This window comes from Pagrus pagrus, assembly GCF_965226575.1.
Source record: "Pagrus pagrus genome assembly, chromosome: 22".
NCBI lineage: Eukaryota > Metazoa > Chordata > Actinopteri > Spariformes > Sparidae > Pagrus > Pagrus pagrus.
The window spans coordinates 11,962,279-11,985,446 of NC_140204.1; the positions used below are offsets into that span (position 1 = coordinate 11,962,279).

General features: G+C 39.3%; 1 long non-coding RNA gene across 1 annotated transcript in view; it reads left to right on the forward strand.

The window, feature by feature from the left end:
• Window positions 1–1,049: 1,049 nt before the first annotated feature.
• LOC311252119 overlaps window positions 1,050–23,168 on the forward strand; it is a 41,522-nt gene continuing 19,403 nt past the window's right edge. Inside the window, exon 1 of the long non-coding RNA XR_014621492.1 lies at window positions 1,050–1,247. This is a non-coding gene — a long non-coding RNA (uncharacterized lncRNA). The remainder of the gene's footprint in view (window positions 1,248–23,168) is intronic.

Genomic DNA, 23,168 nt, shown 5'->3' on the forward strand with positions numbered 1-23,168 from the left:
AAATAAAAACCAACACAGACCCGTCCATTCCGGATAAGCATCGGCAATCCCACATGTGCTTTAAAGATCCTACATTTCAATAAAGGTCAGTGCAAATTTGACTAATAAAAATGTATTGTATATTCTACACGTCAGTCATTGAATTGCAGCTATAAAAAGCACTGAACCAAACAATAACTGCTGACATTAAATCATAGGCCACAGCCTCCTGAAAAACATGGCAGATGGTAAATAAAGTCTGAAGGCTTTTCTAAAATAACAGGCTGCTTGGAGCGCCATCACACACACAGCTTTATGTTGTGTAGACCACCGAATTTAGGGTCCGTCATTACATGCTTGACCTCCGCTGCGCCTCTTCACTTCCTTCAACACTCCTCTGCTCATTAATCTGTATTCCCAAATGCCATTTGGTCTTCCCCCCGTATGGCCGCGCACATAAAGAAGTGATACGACAGACAACGTGGGTGGATGAGCTGGTAATAGCTTGCCAGAGCTTGCGGTGTCTTATGTTTGCCACTGCTGTCGCACAATTGATTGGTCTTAATGATATTTTCAAAGGCAAGACGCTGAGAGGAAACAAAGTTGAAGAAACAAACCTGTCCATAGTCCTGATGGACCCACCTGCGATTGTAGAGTATCTATCAGGAAATCTAAAGCAGATGTTTTGTCCAACAGCTGTCAAAAAGAAAGCCCTGATTCACTGTTGATTTGCCCTTTATTGACTGGTCAGATTGCAGATCACTAGCCCTTGTCAAACCTAACATTTAAAACCTGTGCAGGAATTGGGAGTCTAATTATCTTCTGTATTTTCCCTTCTTTGCATACGTAACCAAGGTTAACACAGCCTTAAACCAAAGCCATGTTAAACAGAAGAGGGTTAAAAACAGAAACTAATCATTAAACATAATGCCAGATATAATATGACCTTCATTAATGACATCAGGTAAAAAGACATGACATTAAATGTCATTTTATTGGCTTACACTGTTGATTGAGGTTATTTTAATTTGTGCACTGCTCCTTTAGTGAGTGCGGCAGTAACCAGCCAATCAGCGCCACGCACTGGTGAGCGAGGGGAAGTAGAGAGAGTAAACAGTGGAGACAGCGAGAAGTGGACACCAACTGAAGCTAAATAACAGTAAAGAAGACAGTTTGGGAGTAAATGTTTACTTTATCCGACTTTTCGGAGATTTTTGTTCTCATCTACAGCACATTTTTTCGCTGGATACTGCGTGGACGAGGATTTGGTGAGTGTAAAACTTTATTTTTCTAGGTATCAATTAGCATGCTATCTCCTAGCTGTTTTAAGCCCAATGTGCGGTCTAATTCGCCGCTAGCTAAGCTAAAGTAGCTTGAATACGTTTCATGTTGTGTCATTTGTGGTTTTCTGTCTGTGAACCGCGTTGTGAAGCTACATGCAGCATGCGGGGTCAAGTTTAGTTTGCTAATGACGTGGGGCGAACGCCGCCGCCATTTTAGCTGCGGCTCAATTAACCTGTATGTCAGTGCTAGTTCTCCCCAAGCACTTCAGTGTGTTGCCTGATATGTGATATGTTTAGTTGGGAAGATTAGCTTGGTATTTACTAGACTTGTGTATCAAACTCCTTTGTCTTTGACTACTTTTAAGGATATCGACCGAATTATGTCGGTACTACCAAGTAGGATTCACATTGAATCTATCGGTGCCACATTTCAGGAAGATGTGTAGCAGTATTTTTCTTTTTTACAGATTTATATGCAGTACAGCAAGATGCTACCAAAATGAAAATTAGAATGACTGACATATGTGCATTGTTACTGGAAATATGACTCTATGACATATATGACATATGATGATATATTGTCTTTAGAAGTGAATGATTTAACTGGTTAGAACTGAAATTACTTTCTTTGTTATTACAGAGAGATTTAAGTACCTGAAAAAGGTACTGTTGGGTCCCGGTATCTGAACCAGTATTGGTTCAAATGTGAACGGTACCCGACCCCTGTTGTTACACACTCGGTGCTGGAAATTAAAGATGGCAGGCTGACCTTAGGAGAAATCGACTGGGATAGACGTCTGCGTCACTGAGACTACCATGGATAAGGCCAGGACGCAGTAGGACTAAACCTTCAGTATTTTGCTGCAACTTGCATTAGCGCTCATTTGAACATATAAGGACTCAAGACATGTCGATAATTATCACGATATACAGTTTATTTACAATAATAATGTTTAATTGACAGAGTATTTTCTTTAGGACAGAACCCAAAACAAACCAGAAGGTTAATTATGGTTTATAAAATACAATTATATATGATCAGAATGAATAGGTGACAAACATTAAACAGAACCAACCAAACAAATGGCTTTATGTTAAACACTGGATAAACAAAATGATAAATATGTACAACAAATTGCTTGTTTCAAATGTGCCTCAAACATTTTAGAGGTAGTATACTGAACTGAACATTGATTAAAGAAAATAAAAAAGTAAAGTTGAGGATGATTATGCTGCTGTATTCTTTGAATATTGCACATTCTTGAGCTTGCAGGTAGTTGTTCAGTTCAGCTTTAATGCTTCCTGTTCTCTAAGACCTGATGTGGTTCGGACGTGCGACCAGACCACATATCAGCTGTGACTTCTCTGAGCTGCTCCTCCAACTTTACCCTACACTCTGCGTAGAGCTGATTTTTCAACCATGCTTATAGGCATCATTGATTAGCGATACAGTACGTAATTGCGCTGGTTCTGTCGTTGTGTCGCTTCGGTTTCTGCTCATATGCGGTAATGTCTGAAAGAGCAGTGGCAACTGTTGGTTGTCGAACTGAAGTTTGACTAGTAGCAGCAGTGGGGCTGGGCTGTTGACTACTTGAGGGGAGGCTGACACTAACATGATAGCGCTAACTCATGCTTTCGGAGTCCTGTTTGGGACGGTACCTTTTGAGACGATGGAAGAGGTTGGTGGTGTTTCCAGTTCTGCTGAGGACTGGTCACCGACACATTTTGCACCTAATGGTGGTCTGTCCTTTATCAGACGTCAGTGGTATGACCTTTCTTTGGTACAATTTCTTTGTCTTTCGCAGTTTCCTTGCACTTGCTTTCGCTAGCCGTACAGCTCATTGTCTTGTGTTGGCTGGACACACAGGTGGTCACCGTCATTCTGAGTTGTTGTGAGTGGGAGGGGCCGGAAACATGTATCAACCACATGCATTTGTTTCTCTGCTGTGCGTTTGGCTGTTGATGTAGTGTTTTCTAGGTAAAGGAAAACGGACTCAAAAATAACTATCGAAAATAAATGTCATAAATTTATCATCGTTATCATGGAGAATTTTATCATGAAAATGATCGAGAAAATAACCAATGTGAAGTAGAACTAAACTCCAACTCGAACTAATATAACTCAAGTCACTATATATTACATAAACAAGCCAGCAGTTCAAAACTTACCTCTGATCGTGGTCTGTTACATTAGGGTCTAGTTATAAACTGACTCTGGTCCTAGCTATCTGTAAATATCTACAGCGCTACACATACACTTGTCTTGTTTAGATCTAAAAATTGCACAATGAATACAAGCACCGTTGTCTACCTACCCAACATGCCCATAACTGAAGAGCCTAGACCTACATGTTGTGAAGTAGATGCCAGGATGTTCTTGTTTCTCCCTAAGGATTGTGAGCTGGTAGACACCCAAGTTACATGAAAGCCTCAGATACAAAGTCAGTGGTGATGTAAGCCACTGTGGGTGGTAGGCCTCCTGTGGCGTTGGCCAGCCTGGACTTCTATTCACGTTGGAGGTTCAGGTTTTATATTTGGGGTAAAAAGGTGGATGGTAAGGTTTCCAACTGTTACACAGTTAAGATAAAAAATTAATTATCATTACTCTCCGCTTTGGCTCTCCTTGCATCTCTTTGGCAGCTTTAGCTATAGCAGCTCTATACTGTAGTTTGCTCTGATGGTTGGTCAGTCAGTCCACAAATACTTCCCGACTCTTTGGCGCCCATGGTATTTGCACAAGGGGGCTAAAATTGGGCATGGAGGTCAAGTGTGTGTTTGTGTGTGTGAACGTGCAAGATTATTCAAACAAGATGGCTTCAGAGGCAAAAATGTACACAAAAATTGTATTTTTTAATAATTTCAATTTTATTTTACAAACTGAGGTAGAAACGAGCTGATGGGGGAATATTTAACCGGTAGAGGTACCAGACGCTGGTTTTCAGAAGACTTGGCTCATCCTTGTTGTTGATTATATGGATGATTAATCAGGCACAGTGATGGCTCTAAAACTGAACGTCAAACTACAGCTGATCTGACAGAAACCATTTCTGTGTCAAAATGCCCCACCGCATACAGTTGGTGCCCCTTTTTTCCCACCTCTGCTCCTCAGAGATCCTGAGCCTGCCATTGGCATAACAAGTAGCATGAATGCATTGTTCAGCAAATGTTGACACGTCTATTTATCATATAAAAAAAGCATACTGAATTTGACCTATGTATAGAGATTTAAATAAGGTGTCATACACTTTACAAGTACACAAATGTGCAGAGTCTGAAAACAAGTCTACAAGTGCAACTTTTGTTTCACCAGACTGTTTATATGACATGGATATTTGTGGTTCTGGTTATTTGTATGGACCTGTATTATTATAAAGACGTCTCAAAGGGGGATGATAAAATATTAATGCCACTGATATTTACATTCTCTTTATTGGATATTCTACTGTTTACAAGTAAGGTGTATATGAAAGCAGCACAGATATTAATCCACAGGGCTGTAATTTTATATGCTCCAAACCCCAGCTCTCCATTATTACATGCTTGAACACACACCTTAAAAAAAATAAAAAATACGAAGGCCTTGCCCTTTCTCCAAAGTTTTACCCAAAATCTATTAATTATTGCCGTCTGTGACATTCCCTTTTCTATTTTAATGTATCCAAAAAATATCTTCATAGTTTCTGGCAGGCTTCCTAAAATGCCCATTAATCTTAATTCCGGAGTTATCCGAGTCTCGCTTTCCTCTCAGAGTGATAGTTCGTATTTCCACTGGCGGGGAAAATAGCTTTTTAAGATTGCCATGATGTGGCAACAAATCACATTCTGACATCACTGAAAAGGGGTCAAAATCAATCAGCCGCCCGGTGGCCTTTGACATTCAATAAACGTCACGGGGTATTTATATGCATCCCCGAATGCTAGCTAAAATAACAGGCCACAGATGACAAAATATGATAACAATTAGACAGGCCGCAGCGTGGGGGGCCCTCACATCTGCATGGATCACTGGCTGCATCACAGCCATGGTGGAAAATAGAAAGAGCGCAGGGAGGGAGGGAGAGAACGAAGAGGGGGCAAGACAGAGAGAGGAATCATCACGTTAATATGGTCATTTACCAGAAAGCATCGCTCAGCCCACACAAACCCAAATGCCACCATCTAAATCCAGCCTTAATTAGGCCTGCGCTGAATGGAGAGGACAGGAGGCTGAGGGGACTAACAATATCAGTTGTTTACAATAACATCAACCGCCTTGTTATGGCGAATGTGTGACAGGGTGATAAGGTCACACATGGGACTCCATTATAGCAAAGTAGATGCAGCTTTATCTGGTAAAATTGATCCCACCACCCTTTCAGCCCGTCTGAATTACACATTTTCCGCAGACGGAAGCTTAAAGGTGTTCCAGCAAACCTTATGTAAAATCCAGCATCAATACTTGCATCAGTTTCACGTTTCTTATTGGAAAATGGCTTCATATAAGTGTGTAAATATGACAGGAAATCTCACAGGCTAAAGGTGGGAGAAGCATAAAAATATAATAGCCTCCACTGAGGTATGGCGCATTATTCATGATATATGCCATGTCACAGTGAGTGGAGATTAAAAGAGCTGAACAACTAGTGTGCTGTATATGTGTTGGTAGCAGATAATGGCTAGTGTCCAGTATGTTTGACTGCATTCATATTCAGCCCTTCCACAGGTGCAGAAATAACAACCCCACAGCTCTCTTAATGGGCAGTCTCAGCACACTCTCCCCCTCCCTTTGATTGATTGTTTTAATTTAAAAATAACCAGACTTATCTATTTATTTTTGGTTTATTTATTTCACTAAAAGGGCTCCTATCGGTCGCTGCCAGGTCGCGCAATTCCAATTTCCAGAGTCGCTTCCCACCAAAAATGCAGAAGGAGTCTAATAATGGCCTTTCGCTCTATCAGCCTCTCCCCTCCCTCTCCTGACAGTCTTTCTTTACCTTTGGCTCCGGCAGTCAGTCAGTCATTGTATTCTTCAGAGCGAGGAGATAGGTCAAATAGACAGACGTTTGGCATTTCATGTGAAGAAATGTGTCCAAAGATTAAGTTGGCCATTCAGCTGTCTATATTTGGGTGGAGAAACATATTCAGCCTTACAAATCCAGGGTAACAAGTCGGTGCTTATGAGACTTTCAGCCTATAATGTATACAAACTCCGAATTTTACATTAAAGCTGTTCACATCAATGTTTTCCATATTAACACCATATCAAATAACTGCTTGTGAAAAGTTTCCCGTAGTGAACTCACAGAGAACTAACTCTGCAGTTCCTCTCCTTTTATAAATTGCGTTAGCATGTTTTAGCTAATTGTTTTCTTGCAGAAAATTACCATCTGAGTCAGCCTCAACGCTCTTAAGGCATCATTATCAGACACAGCAGGTGGCTGTTTTTAGCAAATATGAAAAACTCTCTTGATAAACAGGAGTTGGGGTAGACAACAACATAGCTAAAAGGAAAGAGAGAATAGGAGTTGCAGAAACTCTAAATATTGTACTTTGTGTCTGCTAGATGAATAGATAAATTGTTAGCCACATCAAATGGCAAAAGAGTTGGCAACTAGTTTGCGAACAGAAGCTATTTAGCAGCTAGGTCCATACGGTATAGATCATATTTCATGGTCTGTTGCTGGAAACAAAACAGCTAAAATGAGAATGAATATTTGACTGACATTCATCAGGTGGCAAGAAATTTAACTCTAAATGTGGCTAATGTTGCTGTGTATCTGTTTGTTGTGCAAGTAAGTCTTTGCGCAATATCAATTTAAAAGGGAATTCTATGTCAGTTTTATGTCCTAGGTAAAAAAGATTCAGGCCATTCAAATGTACAAGACAGATACCAAAATGACCAGACAGACGCACGATATCAGAGACACTGAAATCCAAGTAAATATCCAGAAAAATCCTGGGAAAAGACTCCCAGTAGTTCCCTAGAAATTTCCCAGAAGAACAATTCCATAAAATACCAGAACAGGCCTAAAAAAAATCCTGAAGTAGTCCCAGAAAAATCGATAAAAAATTATCTGATAATTCCTACAAATATTTTGGAGAGAAAAAAAAATTATTAACCAGCCAATTAGAGTCTTGCCTATTATTTCAGCAACATGCACATGATTATTTGACTTTGTGGTTTATAACGGACAGTTAAACTCTCACACAGTCCTCTTAATCCCTGCAACACCAGCACGCCACTAGAAAGCATGCCACTAGAAATTGGGACTGTCCCAAAACCTTTTACTTAAAATCTTACCTCCAAGTGAACAATATTTTTTACTTTGAACACAGGCATACGTGTGCAATCGGATGTAGTCCTACCCATGACATTTAAATCCATTTCATAGCACATACTTCCATCCAACGTTCAGCAGTGTTACATGCTGTATACTGTGTGTGGAAAGTTGTATTTCTTCTGATTTTTTTTTCCTGCCCTGCAATTATTACCACCCAGCCAGCTAAATAGTCTTGGGGACCTTACGGAATGTAATTTCCAAGAGACGCCCCAAGAGTCTGGCTAGGTTGTGGGAATTGGTAAACACACAAAACGAACTGAGTCCCCAAGGCCCTGCAGTGCCTAAGAGAAAGGGTAAGTAAGTGTGGATAACACTGCTATCAAACAATGAGACAGCACAGCCGGCCAGCCAGAAAGGGACTTAAAGTCATTACAGCTCTGGGCCCACATTTTGGGTTATACTTGTCTACTTATCGCCGAGAAAATTTCACGTTCACTGTTAACTGAGATCTTGCAGTATATTAGGTGCATGTCTTTGAAAAGGGTAGAGCTTGTATTAGATTGTGATGTTGTTTAGTGAGGCGGCAGAGTGAAATGAAAAACAAGGTTTGGATTTAATTTCAGAACACACAGCACACTTCCAGTAACGCTGCGATTCTTTATTCAATCTACATCCATTTATCTCTTTAATAACAGATGCAGATGAAGGGGAGAAGATTAAAGGGCATTACAGAAATAAATCTTAAAAGGAGGGCTGTTTAAGCCATGAGCCAACTGCAAGAAGGGTCTTTGAGTCAATATTAGAAAGGTGATCTTATGTTGTGTATACTGTGTGTATGTTTCCGCTTGCCAAACGATTTTCAATTTCCTCCTGGTTCAAAGATCACAAAATAAGATTTGAAACCAATTTACAGTTTCCACTTGTTTAAAAAATAGGTCAGAAGCAGCACTGTGTGAGCCAAATGACAGAAATCCGAAATCATTTATTAATGCAGAAATATACAGTATAGGCTAATTGGCAACTTTACAGACTTGTGTGATGCTTGCATTAATTTAATGCTAATTAGTGATGACAAAACTTAAATCTTACAAGAATCTAAAAAATATTTTGTACCCTACACATCACAGCTGCAAATTTTAGTATTACAAGGTTGACTGATATTATATGTAACACATTATTGGATTTAAAAAAAACTAATTATTATTTTAACTTCTGATAACATAATATAATCATGTTGTACAGATATAATCAAAGTCTCAAGGGACAATTCTTGAATTGGTCAAAATTACGCTTTTGTTACTTTGGTAGAAGCTACTGAACAGAGCAGTTTGATAAATTGTCAGTGGCTGAAGTTAACCAGTGAGATACTGTCAGAGAATCAGAATGCGTCACAGCGCACTTGCTCTTTAGTTGCTCTTTAAGAAACCTCTTCTTATACGACCGATTGAGAGGATGTTTGAGGGGACAGCGGCCCTCCCGTCCTGTCAGCCACGCCCACATGTGTCGTGATTTATCATTAGACGATCTGATCTGTACTGTTTAAAGATTATCACGGCTTTAAAGCTCACAGATGATGAACAGAGAAGCGGGAGACAAAAGGGGAGGAAGAGACACGAAAGGTCACTAAATGGATTTTTTTTCTATAAGGTAATCAGTATATGAAATGTGCATTCTTCAGTCTTTTGATGATACCCTTGAAATGTCAGTCATATACAGTCCTCACTGCCATTCAGCATTGATTTGTTTGTTCGTTTAGTGATGCATTTTATTCCAGGAAACTTTTACATTTACAGAAAATCATGGCTTTAAAGTAAAATGTGTAATGATGATGGTGGGGGAAATTATTAAAGAAGAGAGAGGGAAAGCTATTTTAGATCTGACATTAATCCATTTTCAACTCATGGTTTTAACCTTAATTGTAACAGAAAAGTGTCATTTTTTAGGGAGGCAGTGAGATGTGTCACCCCCAATTATTTCATATAAATCATTTGTCCCCCTTAATTAACTCCATCAAGCACTTGTGACAGTCTCACCCCTCCCCCTATCAGAGCAGATGAGAGAGAGACTAAGAGAGGTTATGAAATTGTTTTGGACACTCGTCAATTCACGCAGGGAATATTTTTTCTCGGCAGAGTAGCTCCAATGAAAATGAGGTCTGTGGGTGATCCCCTGCATATTGTTTCTGGAAAGTGAGAGAAAGAGACTTTTTCAATCGTTTGAGCACCAGTTCCATTCAAGCAGGAGTCTCAAAATGTCATAAATTATAGTATGCATAGGTGGTGTTCAGGTATTTGTTCAGCCCTGAGTAGTGTCTGCTGGTACTCCTTTCTGGCTGCATAGGGCCCCAACAGCCTCCACCAGCAAAGTAGAGCCAGATGCAGATGTATGTAGCATGAGAGGTGAAACCACGGGAAAAGAAGTCTTGTTTATGTTGTTATACTTACACTTATTAGTACAGTGTTATAATTACCTTGTTTACTGTTTTGTATGCATGGCATTTTTAGTGGCTGCTCTCACATGTGAATTTTGGCAGCTCATCAGAGTTAGAGGACTCTGTTTACAGAGATTTTAGTGAGTAAATCAACCTGAAACTATAAAAGTGAGGAGAACAGAATTAGGATTTTGAAAAGTGACGGTGACATGGGTCCCTCGTGTGCATATGCTAATAGTACACAGACAATGAACAAATTCAGCTGCGAGTCAGGGCCCTTGGGCTTCAACCCATGCAGACAAGCCCATGCATTTATTTCATGTGCGACCATTACTTTAAAGTTACAGTTTTAACTTGAAGGAAGTGCTGGCGCTCCCTAAATTAGATCCCTGTGGCCATGTGTTTGGAATGAGCAAGGCAATGAGACGAGCGAACAGAGGGCAAGATGATAAAAAAAATAAATAACAGAAGTCAGCATTTCCCACTCATGTTTTTGTCTCAACATTTAATAAGAACTTTGTCTGGAGGCCCACCAATAGCTGAAAGGTCATATGCTTGACCCTCTCTTCCTCCCCGGAAACATGATCCTAATTACACTGTGTAGAAATCGCTGATTGAATTGTTTGGAGTCAAGCATCCCACACAATGTGTTCCAAATAAACTCTGAAGTAGGTCACCTTAGCAAGGTTTGCCCCGTATAGACACTATATACTGTTATAAAAAGTCCAATTGTTCCTCTGAGTTTTTAAAAATGATACCTAATTGGAGAAAATAAGATTTGAAAGACATCATTCAGTATCTCATCAGAAGAGCTTCAGCCACAAAGCGGTTGAAATCTTTTGTTTTTATTTTCTAGTTGTTCTGCCTTTCAAACATTTAAATGGAACGCAGTTAGGCTTGTAATCTCAGTTAGTTTAAAGCAGTTATTTCCCCCAATAAAAGTATGAAATAATGAACAGTGCAATGCTGGAAATATTAAAGGAATAGTTCAACATGTGAGTATTTATTTAGAGCTTCCAGCCGGTTAGTTTTCTTTAACATAAAGATGGTAAACATGGACAAACAACTACCCTGGCTCGGTCCAAATATCTGCACCACTAGAGTTCACTGATTAATATGTTATATCTCGTTTGGTCAGTTCAGACAAAGAAGTGTGAAGACTCTGTTCATGTTTTTGCTGGGGGTTATGTTCTGGACTAATTCTCAGTCGGGACTAGTAACTTCCTCAAGTCTTCACCGCCAAACAATTGCGAAGGACACAACGACAATGATGCTGTTGTAAAATTATCATGTTTACACTTCGTGAAATGAGCACTTGCAGCACTTGCAGAAATGACAATGTCTACATCGTCATTTCTGCAAGTGCTGGCCTAAACTGAACCCCAGTCGTTGACATGCCGTCTTGGAGTGCGGTCACTGGCTTGCCACTTCGCCTGTAACTCTACCACCATCCCTCCACCTCCAGACATGATTGTCAGACCATAAACATTTGATGTAGATGCAATATGAAACATACAACTGTGAATGTATCTGTGTTTTGCAGAAACGTCAACTGCTATTTTACCCTGGCAACTGGGCTGCCTGTACTAGATGGTAGCCTGGCATCACTAGACTAATTTGGTAATGCATATTAGTCTGGTTCCTCTCAATTTATTTTCACTTTCCAAGGGGCATTATTAACGGATGCAGACCAAAATGACTCTGGACACAGTTTGATAGACCTATAACCAATGAGAGCAATGAAACGTGTGACGTAGAGCTGAGTGACAGATGCAAGTAGGGGCAACTCCTTGCCATTTTTTTCCTTGCCTAGTTTAACAGTTTGATTGGAGTTTCAAGAGCCTGGACAGACCTGCACACCAGACAGACCTCCAACCAATCAGAGCAGCAAAACAAGTGTGAATCAGTCTAAGCTGGAGGGGCCCAGACGTTTCTGCCAGAGCAAATAAAATGTGCACTCAGCAGATTCGTCTGGTTCCCAGACTAAATAGATGGTGTTTCTGCTCAGCAGTTGGGTGTCTTTAGCTGAATCTTGTGTTGAGTGCACCTCAGTGTGTCCTTGTTCTTGTAAAGGTGCGCACCAGTGTCGCTAACAAATGCCAACAGGCTGCTACCAATGTTCTTCAAAATAAAACACGACAACAAAATATCTTGAAGGTCCTCTTAAGGGGTCTCTTTAGAGAAACACAGTATGATCACTCACTAATGTCCTCAGGTTTCCATCCAGAATTCTGCCTGATAAATGTCAACCACTCCTCGCTGGAAAGCAGCATTGTTCCAGGTTAAATGCTCCTCTATCCATCTCGCTGTGTCTCTCCTTGCACCTCAGAATGATACATGTATCTCTTGTACTTGCATTGTCATCGTCACATCCTCCCTTTCCTCACATTCTCATGGACAAACTTTGTTTTTTCACTGCTGCTGCCATCCCTCTTTGTCACCAGACCCCCCCCCCCCATGCTCTTTCTTTATCTCTGTTTCTTTCTCATTGTTCTTAATCTTTTCATTGCTCTCCATCTGCTGCTGAGTCCATCTTTTTCTCATGCTGCTTGGTTCTTCCACTTAGTTGCATTCATGTTTTACCCATTTATTTCTCTGAGTGTTTCTCCTCCAGTCTGTGTTTTCTTCTACTTCTGCTTGATATTGATGTTCATTCTGGCAACCGCAGTATTTAGAGCTATTGGATATTAGCTCAGTCAGCTCAGTTACACAGTGGCTTGTTTCTAGCTTGATTTACAAAACACACTAGTCACACTCTGGCATTTTGCTGTCACGCTGTATATCATGCATATGGTAATGTCTTATCTCGACTAATTTTGCTGTGGTGTACTGAAAACAGCCCTATGCTTTGTATTTTATGCTAACAGAGTTATAGGTGTTTTATTGAATGCACAATTTTACTTGATGCAGAATGTTAAACATGCTGACTTACTGGATCAAGTTTCTTCTGAGTTAAATCTGGGACCAAAGTCCTTCTTATACTAGTGACAATCCTTATGTGTCAGGTTTTGTTTTTCCTGTCTTTGTCTTTTCCCCGCCTTTTTTCCTGTTTACCTGTATGTCATTTGTTAACTATCCCCAGTGTATTAAAGTCTGTGTTTTCCCTCGCTCTTTGTCAGCTTGTCTGCATTGTCACATCTGTCCCCAGTCCTCTTGTGTTCCTTGTGTTTTACTTGTGTTGCTGCCAGTTTGTAGCCAAGATTCAAGTGTGATTTGTTGACATATTACTTGCGTTTCGTTTTCGTGCCTAAACCTACCCAAAAAGCAACCATTTGTCAGTGTTGATATCATTACAAACATTATAATATAATAATAGTCAGCAAACTAGTGATGCTAGTGATGCTTGCTAGTTTCAAGTCGGTATTCCTGAGATCCAGTCTAAATGTGTCCCAGTGAATCCACTTGAGAACGTTCAGAATGTTCACTTTGTATTGTCAGCATGCTAGCACACTGACATTAGCATGTAGCTCAAAAGTCAGCTTCACAGAGCCGCTAGCATGGCTGTAGATTGTTGTTGCTGTCTTTAAATCTATTTAGCATTGCTTAAAAAAGTTAACGTCTTAATTTAGAAGGCTTTTTTTCAAATTCTTTTTGTGGGAAAGTAAAGAGTCTGCTGCAACAGAATCAACCTGATTCAATCAAGTTTGTAGGTGGCCCAGTTTAGCCTCTGTCATCCATCTTTGCCATTGGTAACTGTGAGAATATGACATTGATGAGCCATAATCTAAAACAGTGGACAGTTTATACTCTCCTTTCACCTCTAAACACCGCTCGGTAACTAATCTCTGTGTTTCAGTATAGATGACAGAAGTTTTTCACGGCCATACCTCTTGGAAAGCACTTTTCAAAGAAGTATGAGGGTGCAATACATCATTTTGTGTCCTGATCTATGTAATTTGTCTCGACCTGTCTTGTACCATTAGATGGCTATTGTACCCTGCTACAACCTGGATTCTGTGTGTTGTGTCATTTTCTCGATCTTGTCCTCATAAGAGCCTTCTTTAGCAATTACTTTGTGATTACTAACATGACATTATTAACATACCTGATGTAGTGTATAAAACATCGAAACTAGATTATTTGTTGTAACAAATTCTGATTTTACAGCTGAAATGATACCTTCGAATGAAACATTAGTGCTGTGCTTGGTGGAACTCACAAAAAGTAATTGAGTGAAGAGTAGTCTGCTTTCGGCTGACCATTTCAGTCAGCATTCTCCTCATCTTCCGCTATCGCCACATCGCCTTTTTCAAAATGCTGGTCTCCACAGGTAACATTAACAATCTATGCGCTACCTATACACTGCAAATACCCTAACTCTGCATTAACGAATAAATAAATAAACAAGCTGGCAGCGCTTACCTTTTTATTTTGCAGAGATTAAAAGAGATTGCCTAGGTTTGCCAGAATAACACTTTTTTACACTGTTTTCCCACCAAGAACAGATCCAGTCATCACTTTAAACCTGTTTTGTCTCAAGTTAACATCCCCTCCATCAATTTCACCTAATTATCATTACATTATGTTGATGTTCTTGGAAAACAGCCTTTGTTGTCTCCTGTTGCCATCTGGTGCATAGACATTACTTGAGTTCTGTCTTTTCTTGACAAATGATTCTAGACAGATCTACTGTATGCTAACTTTTATTAGTCGTCCTTTATAACTGAACCTTTGTCATCCTTTGTTGATCTGTTACTGTACATCTTTGTTATCAAACCAAACAAACCTTTCAGATGGAGCAGAGAGGAGGTTTTCTGACTCTGCATAAAATCCACAACTTACTTTTGCAAAGTAGTGTTTAGTAAGTGTTGTGTTTTTTGTCATCCCAATTTTTGGTTTCAGGATCAAAATACAACATTCAAACTTGAGTTAAAAGTGTGGTAATTTCATAATCTGGCATGGATAAACAGAAAAAGATCCAGTTATGTGACGTCTTAGTATAGCAAGATGTATCCAGACAGAAAAACGTCATGTTAAAATTGCAGTAATTGATATTTTGGACCACTTTTGGGACCACCAGTGCTTTCCCCTCTTCTCCTGGGAACCTAAGGGGGTGTGATACAAACATGGTCGCCTTCAGTCAAACAGACAAAATAATGGAAGATATTTATATAAATACATACATGGGTGGTGTGTTTGTGTGGAGATACTATAGGGACCAATATGAGTCATCTCTGCTCTCTTGACCTCTTTGTTCTTGTGTCTTTCCTGTTACGTTTTCTTGTTATTAACCTGCTGTTAATATGAAGACAGTCTGACCTCAGAACCTCTTGTTCCCTGGTTTTCAACCTGTATAATTTACACTGTTTCTGCTAAAATTTTGAAACAGGCTGTTAACTCTAAAAAGGTCATTTGACATTTACAATGGCTTTCATTAATATCTGTCTTTTTTGGATCCCTCTTCATCTTTTTTCTCATCATTCATTCAAACCTTCTTCCTGTCTTCACTCTTATACCCAAAAAGTTTTTTTTTCTTTTTCTTCAAATAATACTCTTAGACACACTGCTACTCAACCATGTCACCTCTTATTTTTTGTCTCGTCTTGCACATTTCCTTTTTGTCCCTTTTTTTTGTCCTCCTCTTTCTCTGTCTCCACTGAAGGATACATAAATGGACCATGGAACAGGTGTAGTTTTGACAGGACTAATAAGGCAGATATTCTACCTCGAACTGGGTCCTTTGCTGCATTAAACCCTTTAAAAATCTACAATTGTTAGGTGGCTTTAGAGTGCCATACCCTCTCAGTCAGAACAGGGCCTCCATCAAAAAAGCCTGCCATTTTGGCAACCAGCTCTGCTTATTTCAAAGAATCTGCCAAACTGGCTGTAGAGGCGAATGTAAGTGTTGAATATTTAATAGATAACAACTTTTAACTCTGCACTTTCCACATTTAAGCCATTGTATAAACTACAATATGCTGCTGAGGGGAATTTGCAATGGAGGTAAGAGAGTGAGTAAGAGAGCATGTTGTGGTGGACAGAGAGGCTGCAGACAGCTTTGCAAAAGGGATGGCTGGTTATTGCAAAGCCATGTCCACACAGAATAGGAGGACACAAAGCAACAATGTAAGGCATGTTTAGTCAGGACATTTATTGGGAAGTGGCATTTTAGATCGGAAAACCAGTATAAATAAACAGAGTGAAGAAAGATCCAGTTGTCTGAAGTTGTGAGTTTCAAATAGTCTTTGATATCAAGTGATCCAAGTTATGAAGATGCTGTCTTCATGGCATTGCGATACTTGTCTTTTATCAAACCTTAACTTAACTAACTAAAGTAACTTAAGTTACGAACGTACCTACATTTTGTACGTAACTTCAGTTACATATTGTACATGCCGTTACTTACATAACTCACTGTTGAATTTCGCTCTCAAATTGCACACAAAACGTGACACGAAACACGAAACATCTGATGATACAACAGACGGCGAGGAAGGAGGAAGTCAGCGAACATCATTTAACGTAAATAGAGTAAAACTTTAATACATTAACTCATCCATGAACATTGAGTGCCTGAGTCAGGTCATTAGCATTGGTGGTTGTTGAATAATGAGGCATATTCTGTATCCCCTTTTTACATACCTTGCCATAAGTGTAGACATTTCATGGCATTGGTTGTAATGTCGAAGGTACCAAACACACCTATGATTGTCATCTAAAAAGGAAGAATAAATACATATATCCAGTTTAGGCAGGACACAAATGGTATGTGTTGCAGTTTACAAAGACCAAACTGCTTCCATCAAGCAGATTTTCATCTTAATACTCTTTAATCCTAATACTGGTTTCATTGGTTCTTTTGTTTTGTTTTTTCCCCCAATACAGCTAAGTGAATACTGCTGATCAAATTGGCGATGTGAAGCACAGGAAGAAGCAGGATGTAGAAATCCTCAGTGGGTCGATACACAAGCCCCTAAATTACCTCAATGGTGCTCACTTTTGAAATTGAATAGGCTTCCTGAATGATTTAAGGGCTTGCTTTATGGGAATAATGGAGAGTAAGTGCGGTAACACAGTGCAAGCAGGGTAACAAGCTCAAAACAATAAACACAGATGCAGAAAAACATAATAGCAGAACTTATAAATAGATGCCCATGCAAAGGCCATGTGAATAGACACACAAGGGCTGAATGCATCATGTGGTAAAGCACATGTACTAAATCTTATGAATGGAGGTTCATGCACATATGAATAATGTTGAGTCTTTGTATTTGCATTCATTTCAGGTTCATATTGGCATTGTAGCATGCTATCACTGCACTGCACACATGCCTCCATCTTCTGCTCTACTACAGTTGTATGTGGGACTGTAGGGTAGACATTTCCTTCTGGAGGCCTTTCGAGGTAATGTATATCATTACCTCGCAAAGTGACCCATATTAGTGTTTTTTAATCCATTGCCCTTTATTGTCAGGATGACATCAAAATTGGTAAGTTACAAAATGATCATTGTTAGCACCCCTTATTTGATCCATCCACTCCAACTTCCTTAAGAGCTTTCATACTTTGAAAATATTTGTCTTGTAAAATTAAACATAGATTGTTTTGGGGCATTGATATAATGACTAATAATGTAATTTTGCTTGTGTGGATAGTCTCTAATGATCTAAAGTTGAATGACTCTGATGCCAATCTTGAGGAAGCAATTTGGACCTATAATGAGAACTTGAGGTGGGGCCCGTTCATTCTTATGAAAACCAAAAAGATCAACGTCTGGGCATTAAATTACACAAGCCATCTGTAATCCGATTTAGCATGCTAACGGAAATGGGTATGAAATTATTTCATCATGTGGCTATTCTAAACATTCCAAGTGTTATCAGGCAGACTAATTCAAACTTTGATGGTGAAACAAGTAATTTTGTCTGGGTTGCAAGGATCAAAAAATGTGTCCACTGCTTAACAGCTACATCTTTCACAATGTGACATTATGGGGAAAGTGTTTGTGGCTTTGGGAAGCAATACAGAATAGTGCTTAAATGCTAGCAAGGCTATCAAGATGTATTCAGAGAGTAAAATGACTTTAGATAATGTTTTTGACCAGCTAAGGGCGGTGTAACAAGTTGTAAACCACAATATTGAAATCAAAGCCCCAGGAAGAGCGTCAGGCTTATTAACGTATTTAGTCAACATGGAGCAACATTAGCATTGTTTTTGAGTCGTATTTATGCTCATCTGGCAAATGGAAGTCCAATATTCACTCTTCTTTTGGCTCTGTTTAGGTCTCCACCACCTCCTTAGACAAATATATGTCTCTTTAGCTGCTTAATTCTTAATTCTGCTTAATTACATACAGGTGGTGTGTGTGTGAAGTGCTTCAGGCAATATAAGGCAGCTCTGCTCTCTTAACCTCTGTTCTTGTGTCTTTCCTTTTTCATTTTCTTACCATTAACCTGCTGTTAATATAAAGAAGGTCTGACCTTAGACCTCTTGTTCCCTGCTTTTCACTTTCTATAATTTACACAGTTTCAGGCCAAAGTTTTGAATGGGCTCTTAACTGAAAAAGGTGATTTGACATTTGCAATTTAATGTCTCTTTTTCAGAAGACTTCTTCATCTTGTTTCGCATCACTCATTCACACCTTCTTCCCGTCTTCATTGTTATACCAAAGAAGTCACAGTCAAGGTTTTTTCTTTTCTTCCTTTAATATTACCTATACTTTTCAGAAATGATGCTGCTCATCCACATCGGCCCTTAATTTTTTTTTTTCTCCTTCGGCACCGTCTCTTTTTGTCTGTCAAACCGCTGTCTTCCTTTTCTGATTTTCTGTCCTGCTCTCATTCTCCGTCTCCACTGAAGGGTACAGAATGGAGCAGCTGTATTTTCGACAGGACTAATAGGGCTGATATTCTACCTCGAACAAGGGCAGACGCTGCATTACACCTACACTGATCTACAGTTGCTGTGCAAGTCAAGACATTGACACTGAATTGTGCAAGTCTTTCATGTATAACTTCTGTTTCAGTGAAGATTAGCATTCACTACACATACCATTTGGTGGCTGCTTTTATCACCTCTTGGTGCTATGTGTGCATAAAGTTTTATCACGCTCGGCCACGGAGGGAATCAAACCACTAACCGTGCTAGTGTTACTGTCACGCTTTACCAGCTGAGCCATACAGAAAGCTTTCTTCTCGCATGGGATTATTCAAAAATATTCAGCAGCATAGGGCCCAATGCTACCACAAATTCCTCGACTGCCTTGCTAGTTCATGAGTTCATAAAAAGTAGAGCACTTTCCCCATTTTTCACACAGCCTTCAAGTGTGGTGCAGTCTTTTGGTGCAACCAGCGCCCAGTCACAGCGCAGTCAAAGGAAATGCTAAACAAGATGATTGGTCAGGAGTGGAGCGTTTTCAGCAGGACATTTTTCACTTCACAGACTACAGCAGGAAGTTCTGATTTGAACGAGCAGAGATAATTTTCAGGTGTGCACCGTGAAAAATACATGTGTGTACTTGCATGTGCACACAGACACACTCAAATACGAAGATGAGTGTAACCCTGAATAGTGAACACAGACTTTGTAAGAGCCGTAGTAAGAGTAAGGGTGAAGTCTGCGTTCATACCACGATTAAAATATGTTATCATCATTATTCAAGGTCTTTGAAAGGGGTACTCCACCAGTTTTGTACCACAGCTGGTGAAAATCACAGTATTTCTGTATCTCTGGAGGGAACTGTAACGCCACTTCCTGTAAGTCCCAAGCTTAAAGGATAAGCCAAAAATGTAAATGTTGTCATTATCTTCTCACCCCCATGCCGATAAAAAGTCAGGTGAAGTTTTTCGTAGTCGACAAAACATTTCAGGAGCTTCACATAAAAAACAGCATTGCTGCATTCTCCTAAACAAATGAAGTAGATTGGGACTTGTTTTAAATGTAACAAAACAACCAACAAATTAATAAAATGGCTCCATACAGCTCGTGCGGCATAATCCAAGATCCAGAATCATCAGAATAAGATTTACACCTTTGATGCGTGGTCAAGCTTGTGTGCCCAGTTCAGACACAGTGCATGCTAAAGCTTTTAGCTTAGTAGCTACATTGAAGATCAGCAAAGTTCAGCTCAAAAGGGTATAAATAAAGTCTTTTCAAATCAAGTTGAGATCCCAGTGCTTCTTCCAACAATATACAAGCATTATAGAACAATTTTAAAACAATTCCCCCATCTACTTCAGTTGTTTAGGAAAATGCTGCAACACTCTTTTGCTGTGAAGCTCCAGAAATGTTTTGTGGACTACGAAACTTCATTGGATTTTCCATCATTATGGGGGTGAGTAGATGATGACACAATTTTAATTTTGCGGTGAACTTATTCTTTAAGCTTGGGACTAACAGGAAGCCTTTGTTACAAGGTGGATGTGTGAAATGTATAAAATGTATTTTCTCGGCCGTTTCTTACTACGAATAATGGGATCCTGACACAACCACACTATTTTCTGTATGTGCTCCTTTTAGTTTGAAGTTGGCAGAGCTCATGTAATGTCACTTACATCTGTGCACCAATCAAGATTCAGCAAAATTTGAATACGAATCTGGTGACATTTGGCTGGATTTTCTGGGTATTGTCAATTGAAGCTGATCAGATCACCTTCACAGAGTTGAGATGAAATTAGTTTTTGAGTGTTAAACTCTTAACAAATAACTTTTTAATTTAGATTGTTGCGTATTCAGCATGGGCTAGCTAAGAAATAACATTTGAAGTTTTCAGGGGGTTTAAAAGAAGTGAGCATGCAGGAGGCAGTGGAAAATAAAATACACTATTTATTGTGTTACATTTGGGGAATTATAGGATCCAGAGTTGATTAAAACACTTGGGTTCCCCACTTCCTATACTAAATTGCTGAGGTTCTGCTTAAACTTTGCTTGATGACACAATAAATGTGCATGTGATGGTACAGTATGCTTTTGCTGCACCCAACACTGCCCTCAATTTTCTACAGCACATACATTATTCTATAAATGTTCTGTTTGTGTACTGTTTAAATGTAAATCCGTCTTAAATAATCAGTCAGAGCTTGTTTGTTTACTCCCTGTAGCACCTTGGCACTAACGGTCACCTAATCACTGGGATGATTTGATTTGTGCCAAACGTCTGTCTTCACTTGATTTGATGCTGTTGTCTTAATCAGGAAGACCAGGTTGGCAACATCATAGGTGCTGATTATGAAGACTATGTATAGCATGCAAGTGCTGCTTTATTTTGTTTTTAAGAAGCATATTTGAGAAAGTAGTTGCACCAAAAGGATGATTTTCAAAGTTTATGTCCAAATGTAGAAAACCTCACTGCTACAGAGGTGAACGCACATTCACATTTTGACTTTTTGACACTTGTCAGACTTGAGTTTTTACGAGGCAATGTGGAAGAAATGAAATTTTAACGATTCCCCCGGGGAGAAAAATTTGGGACGAGGGCAATTTTCCAAGCTGCACGCATGAATCCAACACTGTTTTCTGCTCCTCCTGACCTCAAAATAAATACAACACAAAAATGTTCACCTTTTTTCTCCGTCCATCCCTCCCGCTCTCTCTCTTTCTCTCTCATTCATATTCTCTCTCTCGGATACAGACACACACACATAAGTGGTGTGGATATGGTAGTCAGACATGCCAGCTCTGTTAATAATGTAGAGAGTGGAGCAGATTCAGTGTTATCTGAGACTGAAAGCCTGCACAGGGCAAGTCTGCCATCTACTGAGAGAGAGAGAGGAGAGTTTCAACACTGTATACACTTTATGTTGATACAGATATTCATCTTTATCTCGCTTGGTGTGATCTAAAGTCATTATCTACAGTGTTTCAAGTGAACAGTGTTTTTTTTTTGCTAGCTTACTGTCAAGTAAAGCTAGATATTTTGATCTGTAGAGTAGGTAGTTTTATGTGTCAGCATGTCTTGATGAGTAAGCATGAAAACCAAATCTGTCTTACCTTCCTCTTGACACTGAAGAAAACAACAGGGCTGTTTCTGTGTGAATATTTATGGTTCGTCAAAATCATAGTTGAATCACTCAATGTTACGTTTCCCCCTTTGCTACTGCGGTTTAAAGTAATTTCTCGAAGAAATGATGTGGTTTTGGCTCATGTTGACAATTTTTTCTGGGCATTTCCTGGTGAAATTCTGCTAACAGAAAACTAATCAGCTCTACTAGTTGATCAGCCTACAGTCATCATGGCTTATTTGAGTTTGCAAGATTATGAAAGATGATGTTTGATTGAATTGATTATTTACATACATTTTCAAGTAAATGTGAAACAGTTGTGTCTCAACATACGAGCATACAGGGGGAAAATATATTTAAATGTCTGAATGCTGTGTAGCATTAGCATAGTTTTAACTACTTTATATGTTCACTATTTATACATACTACTTGTAGGATTTTGTAGGTATATGTATCATACTTGCACCTTGTGGTATCAACATGGAGAGCTAACAATGATATTGTCTGAGAATTAATTTCTAACATTGGCCTATCGACCCGATCACTGTGACGTCATGCTAACAACGACAGCACTTTCAGATAGACAAGGTGACATTGCAGATATATTTGAAACTGGCATACTTTTATTATTTCTGTTGTCCTTTTCAGCTGTAACTGTAATCTGACGTGTCTGTGGTACTAGCCTACTCTGTTATCTGAAGTTATTGTAAACAAATATTGAGATTGTTTTTTCTGGAAATATGAGCATTGTGCTACCACCTCTGTGAGGCGATATATTGCTTTAAGCCAAATTGTATCGTCCGGCTTGCTCATTTCAACTGAGCAGGCAGGCTTCATAATACTAATATTTCCCAAGATTGCCATTTCAGTTTGCCATAGCCTACAAGCATGCTAACATTTGGTAATTAGCAATAAAACTCAAAGTGCAGCTAGCCCGATCAGTTTGTCAATTGTTAAGTCACTGGGTCACCACAATTATTACAATTAATCCTCAGAGGAACATACTGTTGGCTTAATAGTTGTTCCAGATTTCATAGTAATCCATTCAACAGTTAATTCTCTGGGGACCAGACAAGACTTCCAACTAACATGGCCGGCTGACCGACTGACAGAGCCATATGGTGTTGAGGAGTCTTAAATTTTAACTTCACAGAGACTCAATAATTAAGGACTCTATTACAATGATAAAATACCAAGACTTCAAAAATCATTAATTTGAAACTCAGTGGTTTGGGCCTTACCAGCACTTTGATCATAGAAATTCGTGTTTGATGTG